The sequence below is a fragment of the Ammospiza caudacuta genome, chromosome 1, assembly GCF_027887145.1.
Source record: "Ammospiza caudacuta isolate bAmmCau1 chromosome 1, bAmmCau1.pri, whole genome shotgun sequence".
NCBI lineage: Eukaryota > Metazoa > Chordata > Aves > Passeriformes > Passerellidae > Ammospiza > Ammospiza caudacuta.
This window is the reverse complement of record NC_080593.1, coordinates 15,840,869-15,857,663: the sequence shown is the minus strand read 5'-3', so window position 1 is coordinate 15,857,663 and position 16,795 is coordinate 15,840,869. Positions and strand designations below refer to the sequence as shown.

General features: G+C 40.4%; 1 protein-coding gene across 7 annotated transcripts in view; it reads left to right on the top strand.

The window, feature by feature from the left end:
- SVIL (supervillin) overlaps positions 1-16,795 on the top strand; it is a 134,453-nt gene that overhangs the window by 34,563 nt on the left and 83,095 nt on the right. Inside the window, exon 1 of one of the 7 annotated variants that reach the window (XM_058825562.1) lies at positions 1,884-1,951. The exons of 5 other annotated variants lie outside the window; for them this stretch is intronic. The gene's annotated coding sequence lies outside the window, so the exon portion shown is untranslated. Of the gene's footprint in view, positions 1-1,883; positions 1,952-16,795 lie in introns of those variants that run through there. One more of the 7 variants, XM_058825586.1, reaches the window with a different exon arrangement.

Genomic DNA, 16,795 nt, shown 5'->3' with positions numbered 1-16,795 from the left:
AGGTATGTTACATGCTGTGCAAATCAGTTAAAACCCAGGCCCTTTAACAGAGATGATAAAATTTAACACAATTGTGAAGATTAATAAGATGGTGTATGGCTGACAATTTTCCATTAAATGGAAGCTGATGATTTTTATATTTTTGCCCTTCCATTAGAGTAGCTTCTAGAGGCCCTTAAAGCAGTTGGCAAAGCAGGAATTGGCAATCCTCTTCTACCCTTGCTTGAATAAGAAGGGTGGATGCCTAGATGAAGATGTCCTGCCCAGTATTTTGGGAGGATGCCCTGGCAATGTTCAGAATTTACGTGCTTGTGGGAGGTAGAGATACAGACTTTGCCCACAAGACACTTCTTCCCCTTTGAAGTGCCAGGGTTCCTGTACTGCAGTGGAGTAATTGATGTTTTGGGATGTGATGTTTTGGGATGTAATGTTTTGGAAAGACTGGCAGGATGTTAATAATAGATGTTTGAAAAAATACCTTTTATTTGCATATACCTACATGCTTGCATTGTGCACGGTGTTTCTTTGCACCATGAAGATAATAGTGCTCACCTATGTTTTGTTGGATCCAAACCTGCTTTTTTTTTTCTCAGAACAATGCCACTGCACTGGTTTCTCAGTAATTATTATGCTCTTGTAGTCCTGGTGGTAATTTTCAGTTATACCAACTTACATGGTTAGTAAACATGTATTTTGGAAGCTTTTAATGCTGCGAGAATTCTTAAATTATAGTTATCAACTTCTTTGTGGGAAAATGGTTCTAACTACCTGAAAGGAAACATTGTAATTCGAGGATTTATAACAGGGTATCCTAGTACTTCTCAAGTATATTTAGGTTACAGAAAAAATATGCAAGCAATTCAGTGCCTTATGCCTTAATCTGGGATGTGGATAGTGCTCCATAAAGTTTATCTGCTTAGTTTCATCCACCTTTTAAAGCTGTGCTTGCTGCTCTTAGAACTGTTTGTTTATTTCAAATTATGTGTTTGCTTTATAAGCCAGGGCTAATAACTTCTTTTTTATGAGCATCAAATACTTAAGCTGTTTTTTAAGAGAACAGAACTTGTCTTCCTTAAGGTAGTGGTAAGAATGCTTGTGCATCTGTTTCAGAACTTTTTTAATTCAGGGTTTGATTCTGCTGTGTTTGCCTTAGCAGCTTCTGATTTCTGCCAGGAGGACGACTGAAAATGTTTTGGGCAGGGGGAATAAAAGGGAGAGCTGCAAGACAGGGTTGACAGTATAATTGGATTTGAAGCAGCTACAGGCTGGGACTGTTGCAACAGCTGATTTGATCCTTCTGAGTTTCAAGAGCTATTTATGGTAGATTAGCTGTATCAAAGCTCTACTGTTCCAACCATAAAAGGCTGGTCCTATGTGAAGTTGCCACACTGCATTTGGCTTAGTCCTCAGAGGTTGGAGAGCCTATAGCTTTTTATGTGGATAAATCCAGTGATGGATGGAAATACTAAAGGCAGATCAAGGAATAACACTGTTGAGGACTTCAGATGGCAGCGAACTCTTAACAGGAGATTTTCACTAATAAATTTTTTGCTCTGATGTTTGGAATCAGCACTTGGATATAGCTCCTGCATATTTACTGCATTTGGTGAACGCATGCTTTTAGGAAAGCGCTGTTCTAAATTTATCTGACTTATCTGAATCATCTTGACTGCACATGTACTTGCCAGCCATGCATGTTGATATTTGGTAACTTTTGTGAATTCACTTTTCTGTTTTCTAAGTGGGTGAGTGTTAGGTTCTTGGGAAAAGAATCTTAGCTGACGCGAGAAACTTCTTTAAAACAAGAATAATGAAGTACTTGGCCAGAGAGACCTGCAGGCGTTATCAGTAACTATTTTGAGAAGACTTTGACCCCTTTTGCTGCATCTGTACCTTCTTTCTGTCCTCTTTGTGTAAAGACAGACAAGTGGATTTTTTACAGGACTCTGAAGTAAGTAGCACCTCACTCGGGCAGCTTGCACACCGTTGCTCCAGCCAGTTGTTTGTGAATATTCACTGCACTGTCAGGTTCTAATGCAAGTGGGTTTATTCCAGCCTGTGCATGCCAGTCCTTCACCCTTCCTTAAGGCATTTTGTCTTTTTATTCTCGTGGTTTTGCTTAGAAGATGAGTTCATTCTGCTATGAATGGAAAGTCCTGCTGCTGGTTGGTTTGTGTGATGTGTTTCTCTTTTCTTCTTAGGTTTTATTATGTTAACCTTAGCCACAGTACTACAAATGGATATAAGAACACTTCTATAATAACAAAACTTTCAGTGGTATTTTTCTCTTGTGTTTAAGAAGTTCTATAAATACATGGGAGTACTGTTGCATTGGATAACTGTGCTCTATTTTGAGACTTGGAGCATTCTGAGGAAGACTTGCTCCAACTTTCCATTCTCTTAATTTTAAACATTACCAGGACACTGCAGGTAGAAGAGGTAGAAGTTGCTGGCACTGTTTCACCTTCTTCTCCTGCAGGAATATGTTTGCTCACAGTTCATTTGTTTCAGAAAGTTTGCAGCATTGTCAGGTTGAAATGTGAGTGGGTTTATTCTAGCCTGTTTAAAGTGGGGGAGCATAAAGGACAGGGGGATTGGAAGGTGAGTTTCCTTGCTTCAGGGATATTCCAGGTGTTGTATTTTAATCACCAGAAACACAAGAATAATGTCCTTGACAAAAAAAAAAAAAGAAATAAAATTTCTACTTCTCAATTTCCCTTTCAGGAACTAGCAATTTAAGGCCACCTTCCATTTTATTAGGATTATAAGTATGTATTTCTCTCAAATGGATCCAGAATTTTTATTCTGAATTATATAAGCCTTTGTTTTAATCTGGAGAATACTAGAAGACAGAACATGTCTGGAGCATTACTATTTTAAAACCACTTTGGGTTTAGTGATAGGAATATTTTATTGGAATAAACTCCCCCATATAGGGAATCTTTCTCCCACTGACTTTGTTAGATATATATTTAAATAATCACCTGTATCTGCATATTTTATAGCAGATTGAATCCTTCTACCTGCAGAAGAAGTGAGGGTTAGGAAGAAACTGCCTGATAAAAATAATCCTTCAGACATCTTAATTTTTGTATTGTATAACAGTTGTGTGCTTCAGTCTGGTACTGAGTTTTAAATGTTTTTACATTGCTTCCATTAAAATGAGTATTTTAAATAAGCATCCTTTTTTACATGATCTAATTTTCTTTTCCTTTCCTAATTGTATTTTTAAAAGCAAGTTGCTGCAAATTGCTCCACCATTTTAAAATGCCTGTTATGTTCCTGCAAACCTGCTAGAAGGTGTCAGTGCCTTAAAGTCTTAAAACAGACCACAGAGACTTCAGATATGGAAGTTAGACACCACAGAGTGTGTACTAGCTCTTAACTTGAATTTAAGACTTGAGTGCACTAAGGGTGGAATGAGGGAAAGAGTTTGATTGATGGAAAGTAACAATATCAGCTTCTCTTTGTGCAGCAAAGGTTTAAACTTGTTAGAGCAGGTAGATTTTCTTCCCTATCTCAATTTAAGAGTTAATTCTGCCTCTCCCGTGTTGTTTTGTCTTGATTGCATTGCTAAATGACATTTTTGGCAAAAAAATTCCAGTAGGAAGGAGGATTTCAGATTTTCTCTGAGCTTTATTCAGCAGGACTGACATTTCTTCACTAAATTCTTTGTATTTGATACTTTTTACGGGATAAAGGTAGGGGGGACATGAAGCAGTTTTAAACTGTCTCTAACTATGCCATGGTTACTTTTTTGTGCAGAGAAGAAAGATTTCACTGTAACTGTACATGGAGCTCCCCAGAACTGTCTAGTAGAGGAAAATGAAAAAGGTAGTGCACATTGCTCCTTCACAGTGAGTCCAGGTAGGCTCAGAGATGCTGGAGGTGGGCCATTTGTGACCAGGACATTTAGGCAGGTCTCTGGAATCTTTTGCCAGTTTTCTGTTTGGAAAGTGTCTGTCTTACACAATACAACACAGTATGAGCTGAGGTTTCTCTTGTCTCTATGTTGATGAAGTGGTTTGAAAGCTCTATGTAGTTTAGTACATTTGTTTATGCAAAAGCTGACTAAGAATGTGTGGAATTTGTGGTTTGTGGTTTTGGGGTTTTTAAATGTAATATTGTAATTTTATTTTCTTAGAATATGTTTACAAGATCAGGTGTCTGTGAAACCTTTAACATAATGAAGAGAGGAGAAAATTGCACAAACTTATTTAGTTTAAATTGCCATTGTTTGAGTTCGTGTTTGCTCCCCAATGTGTTGGCTGTTGTGGATGGAAATTTCACTGTAATTTTCAGGAGGCAAAAGCTGTGGAATAGCCTGCAGGAACAGAGTGGCTGAGATTATTCACTTTGCAGCGGCCTTGCAGTCTGCAGAGTGTTTTTCTTGCTGAATGCAAAAGTTTCTGTCTTCTGTTTGTGCATGGAGAAGCCTCCATTTGGCTTCTGCAGGGGAACAGTGAGCTTGCAAAGGAATTAGTGTGCACCATGGTCTCACCTTGTTAATGCCCTGCTTTTGCTCTATTCCCAACTGGACACTTGAGAGTTAATGGACACATTGGAAGGTCGTGATTTTTAATGAGCAAAACACGTCATACTTGGAGTCTGCCTTAAGCAGATAAGAATGCATTGGGTAACTGGTGGTAAAAACGCTTCTGATGTCACTGATTCACGTGGTGGTGTGTTGAAGGGAGTCTTTCAGTACAGAGGGTACAGCAATCATGCATTAACTCTTTGATGATTTATTTGGATTTAGTTGATGGAATGGTCTCTCTTTGCTCTAATGATGCCAGGTTTCGGAGTTAAAAAAAAAAAGTGAAGTCAGTTTTCAAAGACCCAGATTAAAATTATTTGGCTTTCCATGTCTCTCTTCATATGCACAAAAAATCATCACAAGGAACTTGGACATCAAGCATCATATGTCATAATATTTAAGGCCATATACATTCTAAAGCAACTTGAGCCTCCATCAGACCATTATGAAGAAAGTGTGCAATTTCCTCACAGAACTGAGCTCTTTGACACCCAAAAATGCCATGCTGTTACCAGTGTCTGTTACAAAGGGACTGCATTCAGGTGTTAGTCCAGAGATTGTGTGCCAAAGTACTGTGAGCAGTAAATGATATTTCTGTGGAGTTAATGACTGCCAAATGTGCTCCTGGTGGCTTATACCTGTAAAGCTCTTGGCAGGCAGCAAAGATGTGCAGGATTTCATTCTTGCTCTGTTATATCAGCCTTAGATTTAGACAAAATTACTGTCTATTCCCTAAATAAAACAAAGGTAGCACTGTCTCCCTTCAGCTCTCTGAGGAAGGATGAAGGACTGTGGATCACTGTTTCAAAACAGTTGCACCAAATGATCTAGAGAATATGCAAGTCATATGTGCTTCACATGTGACTTTTTCAATCTTGCCCTTTCTAACAAGAAGCCCAGTTAAGCCTCAGAGACAGCTAGAATAACTCTTTAACTCTTAGAAAATAATTGCCTCAACTGTTTATATTAGAGTGAAAAATGGACAGTATGTCAATGTCATTTTCCATTAAGTGGCAACTGGCTCTGAAAATGAGGGGAAATCCTACTGAAAGCAGCATTTCAGGCAGCTGTTGGCATTCCAGCAGTGTCTAGGGTTGGGTAAGGCTCACCCTGCAGCCACAAGTTAGGTCTGGGAGCTGAGACCTGGGCTCACTTGGCTTTGGTGTCAGTCATTGTAACACCTGCCTGCCTTCAGTTCCAATGAAAAAACCTGCCAGATGTTTTAGCACAGGCAACTGGAGCTGAGCAACCAACACAGCTTTTGCTCCAGCAGCCCTGCGTTTCACTTTTTTACCTCTTCATTGTGAAGAGAAGCAGTTATTTTTTGTGGTGAGTAAAGCTAACCTTGAATTATATGTTTCTTATTGTAGTCAAATATCCAGAGCATGTAATTTATTTGAAAAGCAGGCTCAAGGTTTTAGTGTTGGTAATTCCAAGCAATGTGAAGCTGAGGCAAATAAAGCTTACTGCATGCCCTAGAGTTACTTTTTACTAACCTGTTTCAAACTAAAGAGATGTGCTAGCTCCCTGAGCTGCACTCAGCAAAAGCTGTGTGAGTTGTACACAGCTGTACACTGAAAACACAGCTCAGCCCCCATCCTTTCATTCTGACTGGATTGTAAGGGTTGGCTCGGCAAGTAAGGAAACTTCACATTTGTAGATGAAGGTTGAGTTTTAGAATGGGAAACTTCATTTCATACCTGTAAAATTAACTCAGGTCTTTAAAGGCTGCATTACAGATTTAAAAACCAAATTCTCAGCTTGAAGTTTCCCATATTTCTTTAAATTCCATTCCTTAAACTAAACTTTGAAAAATAGCACAGGATATGTTTTGGTTATAGAGCTCTGCATACTAAAATACTCTGTTTATCAGTGCACAGGTATGTAAAGGTACAATGCTGCAGATGTAATTGTGACAGTTTTGACATTGTCAAAATGCATTGTGAGTTTATATGTGGAATTATTGAAACTGTAGCTCTGCAAAAAAATCAACATTGCATTTTCAGTCAACCAACTATTCTGAGAATGAACAAAACCATGAGAAGTTTTCTTGTGGTCAATTCTGCTTACGTAGCAATCACCTAGAATTGTTTTTCAACTGACCACAGTGGTTTTGTACCCAAACACTTGTGGAAGAAACATCTGTTTGCAAAAATTGTTTGCATTTGATGTGTGGACAACTTTTATTTTTTCTTTCCCCTCTTGCTGACATTTCTAGAAAGGATAAGGGTCTTTTGGCTTATTTGGGGCTATAAGAACTAACTGAACTGACCACATATGCTGACAAAGGCGAATTTTATGAAATAACATGTAAATCTACCCTTGACATCTGCCAGGGATTTTGTAGGAGTGTAGGTAGGAGTGTAGGATCAGGCAGGTAGACAGGTGTGTGCACACATCTGTAAAGGGCAAACAGACACAAACATGTTGCTGCCCTGAGCAGCTGAGTGGGGCAGTGGAGGCCAGGCAGGCTCAGAGTTGGTGCCAGCAGGGTTGGAGTGCAGGAATCTACACCAAGCCTTCATCAGGGCTCCTGACTGTTGTGTGCATCTCAAGAGTGACCTGTCCAGATGGAGATCTTGCAGTGGTGGGAATGGCATGTTTAAGATGTAGAAAACCTGGCTAGGTTAAGTTGTTTTAAAAAGTAGCCAAGAAATGGTTGTCTTGGAGTACATCCCAGCTCAAAAGCGCAGGTTTGATGATTGCATGCTCATTTACAGCATAGTGTGCCAGATAAGAGATAAGTGTTCAGATCAGAGAACTCTGAGAGGAGCTGAAAGAGCTGTGAAGTTAAAAAAAAGCTCTTGTATATGCAAATGTTTGGTATTTCTCTTCCGATCAGAGGCTGGCAGCCTTTACTGTTCAGTCATTAGATGAAGTCACAACCCTTTATATGTAAGAGCTATGTTTAGGTGGGCAAAGGAAAATGATCCATCCTGGCACTTACTCAGACTGAGTCATAGAGGCCTAGATTTTCTGGTGTTAATCGTGTTTCTGGCTATTTGGACTGTGTATATTTGCTGGCTATAAGGATTTGTAAGTGTTAAGTCAAAGGAGAAAACACAGCATCAACAGTTCTGTCCAACATTTTGTTCTCTGAGTAAGTAATGTGTTCCAGACATGTGAGTTAGGATTCATAGCAATTACTAATTGCGGGAAAGAAAACATAAAATCATCCATGAGACTTTGTGTTCTTTGTAGCTGCCCTGCTTTAAACCAGAGAGGCCAAGAGTGGCCTTGCTATTTATTTGCTTGTAGACTGGTGCTTAGGGCTGCCTTGAAGTGGATTGAGGCTTCAGGGGGCTAAGTTTCAAAATGAGATCTCCTCAATTTTTGTTTAAGGCCAGCGTTATCAATTTTGTTCTTCTGACCACTTTAGGCAGCTGATGGTTTGGATTGGTAGATAGGAATAGTGGAAGTGGCAATCTTGCTTTAAAATACCAATTTAGGAAACCTTCCCGCTTGCTTTTCCATTCCCAGTTTGCTCTAGAACCACTCTCTCTGATACCATGAGTTGAGTACGTGGCCACACAGATCAGGAATCTGCTCTGTCAGAGGTTTTTTCCACTTCTCTCAAGTCCTCTGGGTTGCTCAGACCTGCTCACCCTGGCTGTGTCAGTGTGGGTGCTCAATTAGCAGCAGAGGAAGATCAGCTTTGAACAGAGCTGCTCAGTGTGGGAGTGAGCGTGTCGGACAGGTGAGGAGGGAGCTGTGTTGGCTCAGGTTAGATTGCCAGAGATGAGATAAAACCTGGAGTCCCTGTGAGCTCTGTGAGGTTCCTCAGTGCTTTGCTTTCTCCTCATCAGGTGAGATGTCAACATTTAAATGTCTGTGGTGTGAGGTCTGTCATGCACTGCTCATGACAGCCTGTTTGCTTGATTTAGAGACTTAAGCAAATGTTGGTAAAACATGTAGGAAAATGTCTTGTGCCAGTGTTGGGCTAATATTCTTATGCAAAAGAGAACTTCTGCTTTATTTTAAGGCACTGCATTGATTCTTGGACCAAGTCTACTCCTGTGTCTTCTAGGCAGTATTGAAACTGCCCACAATCTGCCTCTGTGTAATGCTTCTGGAAGGGTGTCATGAGGACTTCAATTTGAACAGTGTTCTATTTAGTTCTGAACCTTTGAGTTGAGATATATGTAAACTCTTTTTTTGAATGACCAAAGCTCATATACTGCCTGTGCTGGCTTGTTTGGACTTAAATAAAAACAGATATAAGTAAAATTGGGGCATAATCTTGAATTGCAAGTATTAAAGAATTATATTTGATATCACAAATACTTTAAAGCTTAATTGAAGCCAGCACAGAAGTAGCACATTTGTAGTGAAGTATTAAATGTACAAATATTTTTGATTGAAATCTAGGGCCCAGTAATTGAGTAGAATTTTATGAGTGACTTCAAGTGCCTGTGAAGGATTGAATGCAGACAATGAAATGTCATGACAGCACAACTCCATGGAAGTCAATTGTCAGGAAAGAAGTGACTCCACACATAATCCTCTCAGCAAATGCTTCAGATAAATCAATAATTGCTTGGCTCACTCTCTTGTACTTCCTGGTATCATGGTGGCCTTCCCCAGCAGGCCACTTGCTCCCTGTGCAAGACTTTGGCAAGGCAGAGAGGAGAGAGGCAGCAGTTGAGAGAGATCAAGGATTAGGGACCAGGCATTGAGATGGAAAGGTAGAGGTGTCTTCAAGGGAAGCACTTAAAGAATCAGAATAAGCTGAGTTAGAAGGGTCCTGCAAGGATCATCGAGTCCAACTCCTGGCCCTGCACAGCACCATTCCCAAGAGACACTAGAGGAGCTCTCCCATGGTTTTGTTTCTCCTGTCTTGATTGGATAAATGAGCTGGTTTAAACAGGATCTTCAGGCACCTCTGCTGGGAGCAGACAGGGTTGATATGCTGGGATAATGGCCTGAGATTTAATCTAAATATTGCATCATGACATTACACCCCAGGAGGTGTAAATGGCTTCACTTACATGACCTGTGCCCTGGCAATGCCTCAGCAGGTACCTGGGAGTGTTTTACTCCTTATTCATATCTTTACTCAGTCTGTAAAAACCAGCCTGCTGCTCAACTGCATAGTCTAAAGAATGTTTTGAGTTCAAACGAGCTTCAGGCTGATTAACACTTCTGAATTGCTTCTCTCTTGTGACATGCAACAATTACCTGAATTACCATGACATTTTCTGGTGTTTATGTTGCTTCCACGAGCACAGATTTTTGTGTCAAGCACTTTCACTGTTACCTGGGGAGCAAAGCACAAGTGTGTCCCTTGCATGTTGCTAAACTGGGGGACAAAACCTTCATAGCCATGAAAGCCTGTGGACCTGAGATGTGCCCTTCTGCCTGCCAAAGGATGCCTCACTGCATCTCCTGCTGTGCAGACATGTGTGGATCTTCCTCCACAGAGGAGTAATTTAGTCAGCTCACTGGAGGTTAAGTGTATTCAGTAGAGTTCAGTAAAAAACAATGCAGTTGGTGGTACTGTTCCCATCAAGCTGCACTCCCTGTGGGTGGTCCAGCAAGGCAGACAGGCTCAAAAAGTTTGGAAATATGTACACAATTCAGGACCCTGAATCTTACCAACATGGCTGTCTGTCCTACAAGAGTATTGGGTGCCAAAAAAAATTGGTCATTCAGCTTTATCCCGCCCATCATGTTTTTCTTTGTAGCTGAAAGTCTTTCTTAAAACCACCTGCAAAGTGTTGTGGCTGTTCAGCTTTAAGGGCTGACAGCTACCCAAACCTGATTTGATTGCAGGCTTGAGATTCAACTGGCAAGCTACTGAAAATAAATAAATAAAGGGGGTTGGTGGTGCTGTAAGAGTTTTTTAGGCCAGACTCAGTTTGGATTTTTTTACCTACTTTTGGAGCTCTTAGCAAAGCAGCAATCAAGCTTTTGGGTCAGATTCTTGAGGTAAATGATTTTAAACTTCTGTTCCTTTTTAAAATAATCATAATATTTTAAAAAAAGAACATTATTCTTCTAAGGGAGATCCCATAAAAGTGAAAGGTTCCCCTTCCCCCTGCACCACAAATGATCTCTCCTGGTTAGGGCAAGCAGGCATCTTGTGACTTGGACAATGGGTCTTTGTGTTCTGAAGACATAGCATAAATTATTCTCTCCCCAAAGAAGGCTAGGAAGCTGAAAAACAAGTCCAAATAAGCTGGTTTCTCTGCAGAAGCCAAGCAGAAATGGTGCCATTCAGCCACAGGGATGTGTGCTTGCTGTGCCTGCAGTGGCCAGGGCTGCCTGCAGTGCAGAGCTTTCCCCAGGCTCTGGTGGGAATTCTCAGTTGCCTTCCCAAACACCAAAGGCCAAAGCTGTGACCTGGGAGCTACAGGAAGCATCAAGTGATGATGTTCTACAAAGCCATTTTATTTATGGGACTTCTGACTTTCTGGATTGGCCCCTAGGCCATTGTATCAGTCACAATTTTAGCCTTTCCCTTTTTAAAATAGGATCATGATTACATCCTTCAGGACTTCTGACCTTTTTTCTTCACTGTTTTAGTTGCTGATCTCTAATTTCTCCTCCCTTTCCCTTCAGGCATTATATCCTTTTTATTACTTGTTATTCTTTATTAACATTTCTCTTCTCTTTTTTTTCCTGCTGAATAGTCTAGAGATTCTCTTTGGAGATGCCTTTAAAAATTGCATTTGCCAAATGGTGCTGTTGGATTAGAGCTTCTCATTGTTCTGTAAATAATTCAAGCAGAAACAGAAACCAGAAGCTTGGAATGTTCATTTATGACAGATCAAACCTCTTACCTTGTTTGTTCTGAAGCAGTGGTGCTGAGGGGAAAATCACATAATTGCATAAATTGTTGTAAGGTAAGGCTTGACAATAACTTCAGAAAGTTCTAACTAAATTTGTTTTGTCAGGAAATGACAAAAGTAGTTCTGAGCTTTGCTGAGCTGCCTCTTTGCTGACAAAGAAGAAATGTAGCTAAGGAATAAGTAGGAGAAATGACACTATTTGGCTTTCTACTTATGCTTTGCAATTTGCATAACTGTTAGGAGGAAGCTTCTGGCTTAATATACACCTGGTTTAAAGCATTAAATGTAGCCTTGAATTTCACATTCCTTACAAGCTGTGCTCTAAATATTTGTTGTGATATTCAGATTCAAAAGAGCTTTTGATCTACCTGCATTGTGAACTTTATTGAGCTCTCCTTTTAGAACTGGAGATGCTTCACATCTGGGGATGGTTGGTTCACATGTCTGTGACATACAGAAATGTCCAAGCCAGTGGCCTAAAACTTCAGCACTGTCACAACTTGGAAAACACAAAAAATTGTCAAACAAATTACAGCCTGTGATACGGAAGAAATGTTTATGCCTCTTGGTAATGGACCAAAGTGTCACGAATTTTATTTAGCTGATGCAGTGCACCAGTTCCATCTGTGCTGTAGCACTTGCTGAAACAAGCTGACTATGGGGAATAATTGCTGTACATCTGATAAACTCTGTGGTTTGGGCAACTGTTCTCTTGCATGGGAGCAGCCTTTGAAGGGCTGGCTGTTGTGTGCTTGGCTTGTAATTGCAGTGGCATGTAGGAGGAGAGAAACAGGAGGAGGTAAGGGAGAAACAGTTTTTATAGCCTAGAACTGTGAAGAAGCATCATGTCCACTGGAGGGATAAATGGGCACCCTGAGCAGCAGCACGAGGTGTCTGCTGTGCCACTTAATCTCTATGAATTGACCCAGATGGTTGGATCAACTGCAGCCTTGGTGCACTTTCTAACTTGTAATAAATGTGCTAAGGAAGAAGCAGAAGGAATAGAACCTCTTTGAGCACTGACATGCCATTGGGTTTTCAGAAATCCCTGGAAGTGTAATGCTGGCAAATGAATATTCATAAACCTGGCTATTAAAATTTTAAGAGAACCTTGAGGGGATGATGATGTCAGATTCCAGAGTTAATTATAGAGGGGGTAAAGTTCTTGGCTAACTAGGCTGAACATACTCTCACAATAGTTTTAACACAATACAACAATCAGAGGGAGCCACAGTGTTGGATGTAGGTTCTCAATCTCTTAATATATTCCTTGAACTGAAAGTCTAGCAGTGCAGGGAAGAGGAAGTATTTACATCCAGCTACTGTGCAAATAAATCAGCTTCTAGTGGTTGAGTTGCTGTTTGTCTTTTGAACTTATTTTTGTCACTGAATTGATTTTAGTTTCTGGCTCATTCACTTGTCATAAATTGCCCTGCAGGGTTGGGCTGCTCTGCTGTGGTGGCTCTCTTGAAAATTGCCAATTGTTACATGCAATCTGTAGTGTTCATGAGCCTTATTACAGGGAATACTAATACTTCACTACCTTTAATTATTCAAGGCAGCAATCAGTTGCTACTGCATTTTTTGACAGCATTGATTAAAACTCTAGGAAAAATGCCAATGCCAATCCCTGATATTTATTATGTCACTTGGTTAGAGCATGGTGCTAATAGGCATGGTTGTGGTTCATACCCCATGTGGGCCATTCAGAGTTTGGCTTGATGATCCTTGTGCATCATTTGCAACTCAGAATATTCTGTGATTCTTCCTATGGCATTGTAGTAATGCAATGGGCAAAACTACTGAACACAATTATAGCTACCCTGGAATCAGGAGGTTAAAGCTCTGAATTGTGGGATCTTACTGAAATTAATGTTACTGTTCCATTTCTAATAATATTTCCCTTCTTCAATAGAAAGGGTGAAAAGGAAGAACACATTACTGTGTTTCTCAACTCAAAATTTTACCACAGGACACTTTTAATAGCACAATCCACGGAAGGAAGAGGAAGAAAATAATTCCTGGAATTTTTTTTTGGATGTTGTATAAAATTAAAATCTAAAGCAAACTAGTTAATTTGGTTTGGTCAAGAAACACCTGAAATAAACACTGCAAACATTGGTGAAGCAGTTCTTAAATCCAAGCAAAAGGTCTGAAAGCAACTGTGAATCTCAAAACAGGTTAAATTGATTCTGAAAGTGTAGGATAATTTAGAAAATCATTCCACTTGCTTTGAAATGGAAATCTTTCTTCTTAAGAGGCAGCTCTTCAGCAGTCAGTAAGTCTAATAGAGATGCTTTGTGACCACGAATATGAAAAAAGTCTTACATTGTGAAATGCATTTTATCAGAAATTATAGTTCCAAGAACTCTCATCAGTTCTGGGAGTGCAACAGGAAATTGGTAATGTCTAGTGAGATGTGATGCAATCTTGGGAGAAGGTAAATAATTTCTTAACCTCAGCTTTCAGCAGCCCTTGTTGTAGGGTGACTAAAGAGGCAGCATCTGCTTTTGGGTGTAAAACAAAGACTGCCTTTTGGACAGAGGCCTTCAGAGTGCTCTGAGAGGAAAGTATATTTATCACTTGCCTGGTCCTGCAGTTTGCATGATTAAGTCAGCATGAGATCTTCCACACTGCTCAGTCTTGAGTCCTTTTCCTTCAAGAGGGATTTGTGCCACAGAAACTGGGTCCTGCCCACCTTCTGCCTCCTTAATAAAGACTTTTACACATTTAACATTTAACAACATGGCCTCTATACATGAGATCAGGTGGAAAAAAATACACATCTGCAAGATGTATTTCATTATGGAAAACAAAGTTCAAGACTGTTGTGGATGAAAGGCTTTTGGATGTCACATGCTGGCAGCCAAAGCTGTGCTGATTGCATCCATGCAGGAGACAGGAAAGTTTCTTGTCACAGAGGAAGAGCTGAACAGATGCCAAACCTTCATCACAAATCTGTTCACTTCAAAGAAAAACCATGTTAGTTGGAAAGCTGGGGTTTTCCTTAGCAAAATAATATTTCAGTAAGCATTTCCCCCTCTTTCTCATGTCAACCATCCATCTGAGGATGGATATGAGTGGTTCCTATCATAGAAGCCAGATGTCTCTGTGAACACTGCTCTAGAGAGGCTGGAAGTGAGGCTGGCTGGGTGGGTGGTGGTGGTGGTGGTCCACCCAGCTCCAGTGCAGTGGGTAATTTTTCCTCAGTTCAACAGCACTGAGCCAATGCTTCAGGAGTGTAAGGAAAACCACAAGCTAAAGATTGTGCAGAGTGTGAACTTCAACTTCTGGGAAAAAAAGGTTTTTTTCTGAAGAGGATGAAAGTGCCTTTAAATAGATAACTCCTCTTTCTGTTTTGCTTTCATGCCTTTTTGTATGGCTTCTGTATTTGACCTTGGCAATACTAGGGAGGAAGAAGGTAGGGAAGAAAACCTGAATGGAGCTTGATGGAGTCTCTTTTTCCAAAAGAAAAAAAGAAAAATTTCTGAAGATATGTCAGCTTTTCTAGCTGAGATTTTTTCTTGGTACGAGAGAAAGCAGGGTGGAGAAAGAAAATGCAGATTGTGATCTTTCACTTGAGGTCAGGTTATTTCTTCAAATTCTTGGGGTCTGCTCTTCTCCCTTGGTCTCCTTTACCTCTAATGCTCCTGAGATCCCTGGGAGACAGGAGTATCAGGAAGATGACTGGCCTCAAGTTATCCTTCCATTTATTTTTGTCTAAGTGGTCAGCAGCTGTGTAAAAATAGTCTCTTCTCTGTCTGTGGGAAGAAGGGGGATGTGATCTCCAGGAGCCATCTTGCAGGTATTGCTGGCAACAGCCAAGTGCCAGCACCAGTGTGGGAGCTGCCCTGAATCCCTGCACTTCGGTACATTGATGGTGTTTTACAGTTGGAGTTTTACACCGAGTCCTTTGTCAGCACTTCAGGCAGCTCCTGTTCATGGCCAGCTCTGCCTGTGCTTTGCAGGGCTGTGGCCTCTGCTCCAGAGCTGGTATACACAGCACTGTGCTCCAGCGTCCCAGGAGTGCAGCTGGGTGAGCCTCATCCTTGTGGGATTTGTATGGAGCTCTGCTATGGCCTCTCTCCTTTAATGATTAATAAGCAATTACAAAGGGTTTTTTTGTTTGTTTGCTTTTTCAAACCGTAAACTCCTCCACACTTGTTTTTTTGTTTTTTTTTTTGTTCAAGGAGCACATGGCTGTATTGATTGTGCAGAGCTGCCTGTCATTTTGCCAAGTTGCTGTTAGCCTGCCTGTGGCCAGGCAGCATCTCTGAGAAAGCCCTGCCTTGCCTGCTCCTGCATTGTTTCCAAATAAAGGCATGTCTGAAACGGGAGTTGAGCCTCCAACTGCCCGACCTTAATAAAGGACTTTTTACCCATGGATTGAAAAGAGGATTTTTCTGCAACAAAATGCTCCTTCCTCACCCCCTTCCCTTTCTCAAATTAGGCAAAAAAGTTGCTTTAAAATTTAAATCATGCAAACTGCATGTTTTAAACTCACTCTCTCTGTCAGACAGTTAGGGAACCTAACCAGCAGGCCTGGAGTCACCTCAAACTTACTAAAATGTCCAGTCTATATATTTTGTTATACAAAATATAACATTTCCTTAAACAGAAAAATGCTCATGTTCCTGGCAACCATTTAAAAGTGATCCTTTCCTCATCTATGTGAGGAGTCAGCAAGGTGAATGACTACCTGTAATGCAAGTTATTAGTTTGAGTGACTTTGGTTTTTTCATCATTTCTTATGGCAGCAGTACTCTTTATCATGGTTTAACACAAGTTTGAAGTGACATAATAGTGTTTAGCTGTGTATGATCTAAGGACATAGCTAACATGAGGTTGTTAGGAAGAGGTAATTTATTAGACCAGCTGGTATAGGGGGAAAAAATGAGCCAAGCTTGCAGGCACACGAGCACTTCATCGGGTCTGAAATAGAAGCAGCAGATTTCAAGGTTAAACAGAAGTTATGAAAAACTACCCTGTTTAATCAGACATGCATTGAACTGCCAAAGAGGAGCTGGCTGGTATGATATTCCTTCAGGGGAGGAGGGAGGGTGGGAAGATGATTGTTGTACTGTAGAAAGAGATAAGGACTTCACAGCCTGTTAAACAGGGGGAGGCTATAGAACCAGTACCTGATGAGCTCATGACTGTTCTTAATACCTTGGGGATAAGAAATTTTAGTTCTTTGTCCTCTCTTTGTAAGGTTTTGGTTTTGTGGGATTTTTGAGAATCATTATTGCCACATAAGTCATTTGTAGACAAGTAGTTGGTTTTACCTAAAGGAACTTTTATCAGACAAATTTCATTTCAGGCATTCTTTGTCAGTTGGTTGTCATCCTTAGCCTACACTGCTAACTTAAGAAGTTACTTAACACCAAGTTCATATTTGTAGAGAGAATGGCTGAAACAAAAAAACCCCAACAACTAAACCTCTATTGTTTATTGGTTTTTTAAAGCA